Source organism: Chiloscyllium plagiosum, chromosome 3 (genome assembly GCF_004010195.1).
Source record: "Chiloscyllium plagiosum isolate BGI_BamShark_2017 chromosome 3, ASM401019v2, whole genome shotgun sequence".
NCBI classification, from domain to species: domain Eukaryota; kingdom Metazoa; phylum Chordata; class Chondrichthyes; order Orectolobiformes; family Hemiscylliidae; genus Chiloscyllium; species Chiloscyllium plagiosum.
The window spans coordinates 89,383,457-89,394,596 of record NC_057712.1 but is presented as its reverse complement, the minus strand read 5'-3'; positions in this window follow the sequence as shown (position 1 = coordinate 89,394,596).

The following is an 11,140-nucleotide window of genomic DNA, read 5'->3' as shown; positions in this document are numbered from 1 at the left end:
GGTAGATAGGATAGTGAAGAAGGCGTTTGGTATGCTTTCCTTTATTGGTCAAAGTATTGAGTACAGGAGTTGGGAGGTCATGTTGCAGCTGTACAGGACATTGGTTAGGCCACTGTTGGAGTATTGCATGCAATTCTGGTCTCCTTCCTATCGAAAAGATGTTGGGAAACTTGAAAGGGTTCAGAAAAGACTTACATCGATGCTGCCAGGGTTGGAGGATTTGAGCTATAGGGAGAGGTTGAACAGGCTGGCGCTGTTTTCCCTGGAGCATTGTACATCTCTATGACTCTATGACTCTATTTGCAATATTACACCATGGGTGGCCTATTCTCAGTCTTATAATTTAAACCAAAATTACTTTATTCCTTTGAGACTTTAACTAATAATGCTTCAGAAGACATTTGTGTGCAATAATTCGAGAAACTTTACTGAAGTTAGAATATTACTTGTCAAAAAGGACAGCAATTTTCAGGCATACTCCAGACATTCACTGCTATCTAGGAGAAGAAATTCATTTACAGCTCAGTTTCAAATGAGTGTCCCTTTATCCTGTAACTATGTCCTCTAGCTCAAGATTCTCCCAGCAGGAGAAACATCTTCTCAATATCTAGTCTAAGCCTCCTCAGAACCTTTTATGTTTCGATAACATTACCCCTCATTCGTCGAAATTCTAATGAATAAAAGTTTACCTTTTAACCTCTTTATCCCAGGAATCAGCTCAGTGAACCTCTTTTGAATTGATTTCAATGCCAATAAACTTTCTTAAATAGAGGGACCACAATCATATGTAGTATTCCAGGTGGAGCCTCACCAACATCTTGTATAACTGTAACAAGAGTTACCTATTTTTAAATTGCAATACTCTAGCAAAAAAGCTCAAAGTTCCACTTGCACATTACTGCTTTATGTTTCATGCGCAGCAATGCTCAGATCTCACTGGACTGCACTCTTTAGAGTCATTCTTTATTTAAACAATGGTCTGCCTTTTGCCTCGTCCTACTAAAGTGCATGACCCCACATTCTTCTACATTGAACACTATCTGCCAAGTTGTTGTCCATTCACTCAACCTATCTATATCCCCTTCCAAATTTCTAATGCCTTCATTATAACATATCCTCCTGCCTATTTTTGTATTGTTAGCAAATGTGGGTACAATACACTCTTCCCCTCCTCCAAGCAATTAATAAGGTATAATTGAGGCCCTAGATTGATTCCTGTACACTTCACTCATTATATCTTTCCAAACTAAAAATAAGTCATTAATTACAACTTCCTGTTCTTCAGTATATTACTCACCTCTCAATACATATTAATATATTACCCCATGGGCTCCTAATAATAACATTTTATGTGACACTTTATCAAATGCCTTCTAAAAATCCAAATACATGGCATCTATCAGTTTCCTATATCAGCACTGCATGCTATATCTTCAAAGGACTTCAGTAAATTTGTCAAACATGATTTTCCTTTCAAAAATTCATAATAACTTTTTATTGCATTAAGCTTTCCTAAATATCCTGCTGTTTCTTTCTTAATAATGCCACTTCTAATTTCTTAAATGTGAATAATACACTTCTGTTCCTTCCACAAGAAACAATCAACAAATTTGATTCACAACTCAACATGAAATTGTTTTACTTGGTGTTGTATCAAGGCCACAATTAAAAATAAAATAGCCTAGCATCAATGTAATTTATCAAACTTCAGTAACTAACAGTTGATGGTCTGCTTAATGATTCAAAGAAAGTACACTCAGAAAATTATTCAACTTTATCAAAATCCTGAGAAGCTTCAATTTGGCTGCACTACTCACAAATTCCCTCAAGCATAGCCTGAGATATTGACATTTCTGGAAATTATGGAGAAAACTAAAGGAAAGCATCACAATGGTTTGAAGAAAATGCTCATTTTGAACAGCCAGCTGGAATATCTTGTAGCATGGATGTCCTTTGGGAGAGCAAAACATCCTCATATTCCCTGAATCATCTTACAATAACCTTTTCCAAATAGCCAGTTACAGGGCAACTAAATTGATTGTTTTGGATAATGTATTGACTTTGGCTATTCCACAAACAAGTGAGGCTGTGAGAAGCTCTGTAGATTTGAAAAACACAAAACATGAAATAGTGATTTGATAGTACAGTTTATTCATATCATTGCCCTGAGAAACAAACCAGCTAATGGCTGTCACCTTTTTTGTTAGTTGAAACAGTTACAGTATGTCTACTTGCTTATCTCCATCTGTAAAGAACAGAGCCCTGTTTCTTAAAATTGTAGCCTCCAGTGCATTCAGATGTACTGCACAACAAGCTTAAATAATACAGTATTGTCAGTGTAATCCTATGTACAGGGAGAAACTGGCTATAACCTTCAACCCGGTCCTATATCCCAAAGCATCGGTTTGTTTCATTGGTTTTTAATATTGTCAATATACTAAATTCAAACTTGATTGGAGATTGGTATTTTGCAGTTTGATTTAAACTGGCCAAATTTGAATTTGTTTCTTTCTCATAGCAACTCAGCCAGTGCTAGCTGCTGACCAAATGTTCCACTGTAAATTCTCCAGCACTCTGTGCACTTGCTAAGTTCTTCACTCTCTGAAAGGTACAGTACACTTCTACACCTTCATAACAAAAATGAGGACTGCAGATGCTGGAGGTCAGAGTCAAATTGTGTGGTGCTGGAAAAGCAAAGCCCTTCAGGCAGCATTCGAGGACCAGAAGAGTCAATGTTTCAGGCATAAGGTATTCATCATGAATGTGGGCCTTGCACCCAGTGGGGCAGAAGTGACGTTCGTGATGTCTTCGGCAGTGGCTGCGTGTTTGTCGGCTGTGTTCCAGTGAATGATGTTGGTCGGGGCGGAGTGGCTGGGGTGGTGGCAACTGTGGGGGTGGAAGTCTTTGCGATGTTTCAATAGTGATGTTTCTTGCGACAATCGCAGAGGCAGTTGTCTTGGCAATGATCACTGAGGCAGTATAGTCAGCGGTGGCTGAGGTCTATGGGGGTGGCTGGGGTGGAAGTGATGTCATCATTTGCCGCGGTGGTGGCTGTAGCAGCTGTGTGGCTAATAGCGTTTGAGCAGTTCCAGAGGCCTGGAGAAGATCGAGGAATCCCGAGCTTGGAGGTAAGTACATGAACGTTTGGTGTACTTACATTCTTTGATGTCCGATATGCTGGAAAAAAGCATTCGTTGAATGTGTGGTTTCTCCTCAGGAAGAAGAACAGCAGAGGTCCTTTGCAGGTCTGGGAGAGTGTGGCCTGGAGATGGGCCAGGGCTGATCGCAGGGAGTGTAGGTGCGGCGCATGGCTGTGAGGTGGAGTGGAGGATCCAGAGGGAGAACCATTTCTGGAGGCTTTGGATATGATGTAGATAATGGTTGTCCTGATTTGGTCCAAATTGTGATGGTCTGAATGTAGTCTGGAGTCCATGTGCGATCAATTGGTTCCATAGGCAGGTACTGAGGAAGGAGATGTAGTAGCGGGTCTGCTTCAGGCGTGGCTGAAGAGCTTCAGGGGAGAGGAGATTACCCTGGAGGGTGCAGCAAGAAAGAGACTCACTGAGATTCTTGTAAAGCGAGGAGAGGAACATCTTCAAGGTAGGCTTCCTTGGAATATGCTTCACTGTAAGGTTATAATCAACTAGGAGAAAGTGAGGACTGCAGATGCCAGAGATCAGAGTGAAAAAGTGTGGTGCTGGAAAAGCATAGCCAGTCTAATGTGGGCCCACATTCCTGATGAAGAGCTTATGCTCGAAATGTCAACTCTCATAATCCTTTGTACAATCAGAGTTATCCAGCAAATGGATAATGGATAATTTGCAAAATCACATCTAATTTTGGACAATGTTGTGGGATGTGTAAACACATGACTTTAGCTTAAGAAAAAGGCCATAAAAAGTAAGAAGAGGAGTAAGCCTTTAGGCTGATCAAGCCTGCTCTGCCAATCATAGCTCATGGCTGGTCTAACACTCCTCACTTTCACATTCCTTCCCTTTCCCCATAACCCTTGATTTCTCTAATACTCAAGAATCTAATTATTTTAGCCATAAATATACACAAGGGCTCTTCTTCCACAGCTTTATGTGGCACGGAATTCCAAAGTCTCACAATCCTCGAAGAGGAGCAATTCCTCCTCAGCCACAAATTGATGCCCTTTTTTTCTGAGACTTTGCCTTCTGATCCTAGACTGTCCCCTGAGGAGAAACATCCTCTCAGCATTTACCCTCTCGAGCCCTTTAAGAAACCTGTTTGTTTTAATGAGATCATCTCTTATTCTTCTAAATTCCAGTGAGTAGCTTCCCAGCCTGTTCTTAAGACAATCCGTGCGCTGGGGAGCATCCAAGTGAATCTTCTCTGAATTGTCTTCACTGAAAAGATATCTTTTCTTAAATAAGGATACTAAAACTGTTCACAGTACTCCAGATATGGTCTCACCAGCTCCTTCAGCTCACTCCAGGCACCCCTTTACCTTTGAGGAGAAGGGGTGATGCCAGGAGGCACTCTGCTGGAGGAGGAATGGTACACAGGCACCCCCAGAAGTCTCACAGGACAGTCAGAGATGGCCACACCTTCCTCCTCCACCCAAACTGCCACTCCCAGCCACATGGGTAGTGAAGCCCTGGAGGGCGTATCAGCCTCTGTGCAGGACCCACTCAACAACTCTGTGTCCTGTGCCGGGGAGGCTTTGTCCACCTCGCCGACTTAACCGAGTACTGAAATATAGTGAGAGGATTAGAAAGAAGTAAACCTTCTGCAAGCACAGAGGTGGCATGGGTGACATGTCAATATTAATAAGCTTTCACTTTCATAAATGTACATTCAACTTTCACCATTAGCTGTGCGTAAGAGTCTCTGCCTTGCTGTAGTTACAATATTGAAGATTCAAAGACTGCCCATTCTTGTCTACACCATTTTCAATAGGCCAAGCTGTGAAGTGAAGGGCTCCTCCACTATGTGCAGTCAATGGATAAATCACAGGTGATTGCAACTTTGGCAACTGGGCTCCATCTTTCTAAAGATCAACCAACTGACAAACTTCCAACTGGACAATGCCTCAGTAAATGCTAAGCTACATAAACAAATACCAACACCTTTGATTTTTTTTAAAAGAAATCCATAAATTAAAACTTCCATCCCTCCCTTTCCCTTTCTTTCTACCTGGTGTCGTTGTGTGAATGAAATAGCAAAACAATTTCCTCATTTTTTTAATAAACACAAACTTTGATTGCATCTCAAAAGTTTTTGCTGTATATTTGAAATCTTAAAAAAACTGAATTTGGTAAACTAGGAGGAAGTGAGGACTGCAGATGCTGGAGACCAGACATGCCCGAAACATCGATTCTTCTGCTCCTCAGATGCTGCCTGACCTGCTGTGCTTTTCCAGCACCACATTTTCGACTCTGAATTTGGGAAATACCAGCTTCCCTCAGTAAAGGGTGAGAGTAAAATGGAAATGGAATAAACCAAATGAAAACTCACTGCCTCAGGAGGCTTACGATAGGAAAAACAATCAGAATAAATTCACCACCATTCCCCCTTTGTCAGTGACATTACACAAAAGCAGAGTTTGAACATATTTGATTGGCTTAATCACTGAGATTTTTTTCTGTATATAAAATAGTTTTACATATAAGTTGCCAATAATACACAAATAAGATAAAAGTTTTAATTTTTGAATCAGTTGTAGAGTCAGAGCTGCACAGCATGGAAACAGACCCTTCAGTCCAACGTTTTCATGCTGACCAGATATCCTAAATAAATCTAGTCTCATTTGCCAGTATTTGAGCCATATCCCTCTCAATTTTTCCTATTCACACACTCATCCTGATGCTTTGTAAATGTTGTAATTGTACCAGCCTCCACCACTTCCTCTGGCAGTTCAGTCCAGACACGCACCACCCATTGCCTGAAATTGTTGCCCCTTAGGTCCTTTTTACCTTTCCCCTCTCTCCTTAAACTATGTCCTCTAGTTTTGGACTCCCTCACCCTGGGGAAAATACCTTGAATTCATTCATCCTATCCATGCCCCTTATGATTTTATAAACTTCTATAAAGTCACCCATCAGCCTCTAAAACTCCAGGGAAAATAGCCCCAGCCTATTCAGCCTCTTCCTGTAGCTCAAACCTCTTTTTTGAACTCTTTCCAGTTTCACAACGTATTTCATAAAGGAGGGAAATGAGAACTGAATGTAGCACATGAAAAGTGGCCTAACCAATGTCCTGTACAGCCACAACATGACCTCCTAACTCCTATACTCAATGCACTGACCAATAAATGCAAACATACCAAATTGTTGAGGCTAAACAGGGCTTCTCTGTCCATTCTGTTGAAATCCATCAATATCATTGATTAAGTCACCCGCTTCCTGTTTAAAAGAAAGCAATCCTACCTGAATACTGCAATTTTCATGTCATGTTGTATCACAGCATGACAAAGGCCCAGGCTTTTATATCAAAGCTGACAAACAAGTGACTATCCCTGCAGTATGCACTACTCCGTCCCTCTCACCCCCTGCACCCCCACAGAACATGCTCTTTACCCTGGAAATTTAGTAAGACTCCTTAGACAGCACCTTCCAAACCCACAATCACTACCATCTGAAAGGATAAGGGCAACAGATACATGGAAATGCCATGATCTGTACGCTCCCCTCCTAAGCCACTCACCATCCTGAGTTGGAAATGCTGTTTCCTAACAATCACTGCGTCAAAATCCTGGAACTCTGTTGAGGGCATTGTGGGTGTACCCATCACACGTGGACTGCAAGAAGGCAGCTCACCACAAATTTATCAGGGGCAATTAGGGATGGGAAATGAATTCCAGCCAAGCCTGGAATACCTATGTTCTGACTCATTCCAAGCATTACCTTACACTCCACACCATTACCTTATGTGTGTTTCACATCTAGGAATATGTGCAGGCTCTTCAGCACCTCACGATTATTCTGTCATTCAGTGAGATCAGACTGTCCTGATCTTAACTCAACAACTTTTCTTCATATTTCCACAATCCCCTTAACCCATGTTTTAAATTCATTCCTGGAATGAATTGGCAAGGTCAGCATATTTTGCCCATCTCGAAGTGGTCAGTTAATGCAAATCATGTCAAAATTACAATATGGTTTTCTACCATTACTGATTTATGCTGACCCAAAATTTTTCTAAGTGTCAGTTGTTACTGATTTGTACTGACCAGAAACTCTCCTTATTGTCACATCTTTTTCTTACCATGTTCTTGTAAACTGATATATTGACATATTGTGTTCAGTTTTCCATGTCAAATATCACAACATAGACTTTGGATAGGAAAGAGGAGGACTTTTTACCCCCAAAAGTCTTTTCCAGAACTCTATTGCTAGAATTGTATCTAACATACAAGTTTAACTTCATAACCTGACCGTGTGCAACAAGCTTGAATCCTAACTCAGCAGTCCTACTCAGTCTTAAGGACCCCATTACACACAAATTTTACTCTGGACAGATATGGGTGAGATTGAATTAGGCCCACTAGCTTCAGAAACAACTCATGGGTGGTCACAAATGCAGCAAGTGGCAAGGTAATTTAGTGAGAAGGACAAAGTTGATTCTCCAGTTTTCAAAACTGTTGGGCCCTCTAGCCCTCACCCCCCAAACCCGTCACCCCACACTGACTCCCATGCCCTCTCAATTCAAGCTAATGCCCCAATATCAACTCAATACCAAAGGATATCCTCCAATCTTCCTGCATATCACCTTTAACACTATCCACTCCAGTTTCTACCCTACTGTTGTTAGTGATATAGTGATAAGCTGTACATATGTACAACAATTGTATATATGTACACACTTTTGATCTACTCCAATTTGCCTAACGAACCAACAGATCCACACCAGATGCCATATCACTTACCCTTCACTCCTCCCTAGAACATCTTGACACCAAGAACAGCTACGTAAGAATCCTACTCATTGACTACAGTTCAGCCTTCAACACTATTATCCCCTCAACTGATTACTAAACTTAGTGATCTCGGACGAAGCTCCACTCTCTGCAACCGGATCCTCAGTTCCCTGACCCACAGGCCACAATCAGTGAAGATTGGGAACAATATTTCATCCTCACTACCACTCAACACTGGAGCCCCCCAGGGGTGCGTACTCAGCCCCCTACTGTACCCATGACTGCATTGCCAAATACCAGACTAATGCCATTTACAAGTTTGCTGATGACACCACCATAGTTGGTCGAATCTCAGATGGCGACAAAACAAACTACAGATGGGAGTTCGAAGACCTGGAAAAATGGTGCTGAGAACAACCTAGCTCTCAATGCTGGCAAAACCAAGGAACTCATTATTGACTTTCAGTGGGATGTTACTCATGCCCCCCTACACATTAACAGCACAGAGGGTGGAACGAGTGAAGAGTGTCAAGCTCCTGGTAGTGGTCATCAATAACAAGCTTTCTTGGACTCTTCATGTGGATGCACTGGTTACAAAGGCCCAACAACGTCTCTTCTTCCACAGGCAGCTCAGGAAATTTGGCATGACAGCAAGTACCATTGATAACCCTGGCAATTTTTTTTACAATCTCTACCATCCGGGAGAAGGTACAGAAACCTGAACACATGCACCAGCCGGTTTCAAAACAGTTTCTACCCTACTGTTGTTAGAATACTGAATGAACTCATAAACTCTTAACATTCGCCTGTACCTGTGTTTTTGTTTTTGTCGCTGTTTACTTATTATTTATTTATCTATGCTACTTAACTCTGTGATCTGTCTGTATTGCTCGCAAGACAAAGCTTTTCACTGTGACTTGGTACACGTGACAATAAATTCAATTTAATTTAATTCAATTCAATTGAAAATATATTTTAAAAGTAATTGTCAGAAAAGGGGATACAAATATTTATGAATTTGGAAAATCTCAAAAGGCAATTGAACCCATGGAGCCAATTGTTGCCAAACGATATTGTGGCAAATGAGAAACAATGAGTAATTCTGCTGACAGCTCGTAACACTGCTGCTTTTTTTGTTACTAGGAACCTAACTTTCCCTTAGGCACCAGTTACTAAAGGCTTTCAAGAATTGATGAGCATAGTTAAGGAATATTATTACCCAACGCCTTCTTAATTCTGAGACACTAACACTTTTTCCTGACAATTCAAGAACCAGGGAAATCCTTATAAGAAATTGTGACTAAGTTAAGATGATGGACAGAAGCCTGTGACTTTGATTTAACCCTGAATGAGATGCTCAGAGACTGTCTGCCATGTGGAATTAATGATGTGACTATGCAAAAGCACCTACTAGCTGACACCCAACTGGACTTTAAACAGGCTCAACAGATAGCTTTATCATTGGAAAATGTGGCGATCAGAGAATATGAGTTGCAGGGTATTCTGTTGGAAGTCAGACTGAGCTTGGTGAACACCACTGAAGTGCAGGTAGTTGCATTGTTTCATTCAGGACATATTCTGATCAGACGGGTTTTTGGTTGGCCCACAGAGAAACCCAAAACAAAGCCAAGCCTCGGCCAAGTGGTTAAAATTTTCTTCAGCATCCTGGCCAGCAAGTCATTGTAGTCGTTGCTGGTATGCAGACTCAAGACAACAAAAGGATCCTATTAGACCTAAACTGAGTAAGATAACTCATTGGCCAGTATTCAGAAGAGTATCCAAGAGATTTTGTACCCCAAGTATACCTACATCTGGTTTGGAACAGTTAAATTGCTCAGCAACATCAAAATCAGAACCAATCAAGATAAAAGTAATCTGGTTAAATGGTCATCAAGTTCTAATAGAGGTCAATATTAGCACATCTGTAATAGTGATCACTGAACCAGTTTTTAATAAAATTCACTCTGGACTCCAGCCCTTAACTTAGCTCGGCTGAGATTCCATACCGGGGAATCTTTACAGATTATGGACATAACTTCAGTTCCAGTCTCTTACGAAAGCAGCTGGTTCAGTTACCAGTAACTGTAGTAAAAAGCTGGGGCCCAAACTTGATGAGGTGAAATTGATAATGAGAGATTTACATAGACTGGCTCAAGATTTTTCAATTAGCAAATGACTGCCTGAATGAAGTCCTAATTAAATACCTAGAAGTCTTCTAGGAAGGTATAGCTTCTGTGCATTAAACGCCGCTTGCATCAGACATGAAGTTGGAAGAACCTGACCCGATGCTGAAATGACCCAGGAAGCTGTCCAACAATAAGGACTAGCCTATGTCCTTGTACACAGAGGGGGAGAGAAATAGAGATTGTAGTGAGGTCAACCAACTGGACCTCATAGAAAATGAGTTCTCTGATTGGGGCTGTTAATCTGGTCCAATCGCAGAATCCTGGTTGACAGATAAAAAGAGGAGTGTTGTGGAGTGCATTATTTCCCCCTCCAACTCTATTTTGATTTAGTCCCTACCCTCCCCTTCACTGTTTTGATCACACAGCATTGCCCTTTGATGTGAAGGGCAGTGCTTGTCACTGGCCACTCGGATGTTTTCCTATCTTCCTGGTGGTGGAAATTGAATAAAGATTCGTGCACCTTGTGTCTCTCACTGTGTCTCAGACCTGCACACACACAACATGGGTGCTGGGGAAAAAATAATAAGCACTACCGCAGTTAGGCGGTAGTGTGGGGGAAAAACAAAAATAAACAGGAGACTGTACAAAAAAAAGAACGACAAAAAAGAAAAAGGAAAAAAAAAAGGAGTGTTAGTGATACTGACACTCTGGTACCTCACTCTGAATGAGGCAATACAAAGTCAAGGATTGTCCATGTGTAAGTAAAGGATGACTTGGTGACACTATATCACCACAATAGGGTGATCTCAGAGGCCTATCAGAAAAGAACGGGAGCAAGCAAGTTTTCTTTCAAACAGCCAAAAGACGTTAGATAGATCAAATGACTTGTTTCTAAATTGTAGCATTCTCTGAATTTAAGAACTAATTACTGCACTTTATGCCGAGCAACACAAGGCAAAAGGAGTGTTACACATTCCTGGTATCCAATGTTGCTAAGTGCATTGGAAGCTATTAATCTATTAAAGGTCAATGTTTCCCAAAGCAAGTTCAGGTTGAACAGAAATTGACCTCCTATAAATGGCATTGAACCTCAGACCTTAAATATAAATTAGACAATTGATATCACCTTAAA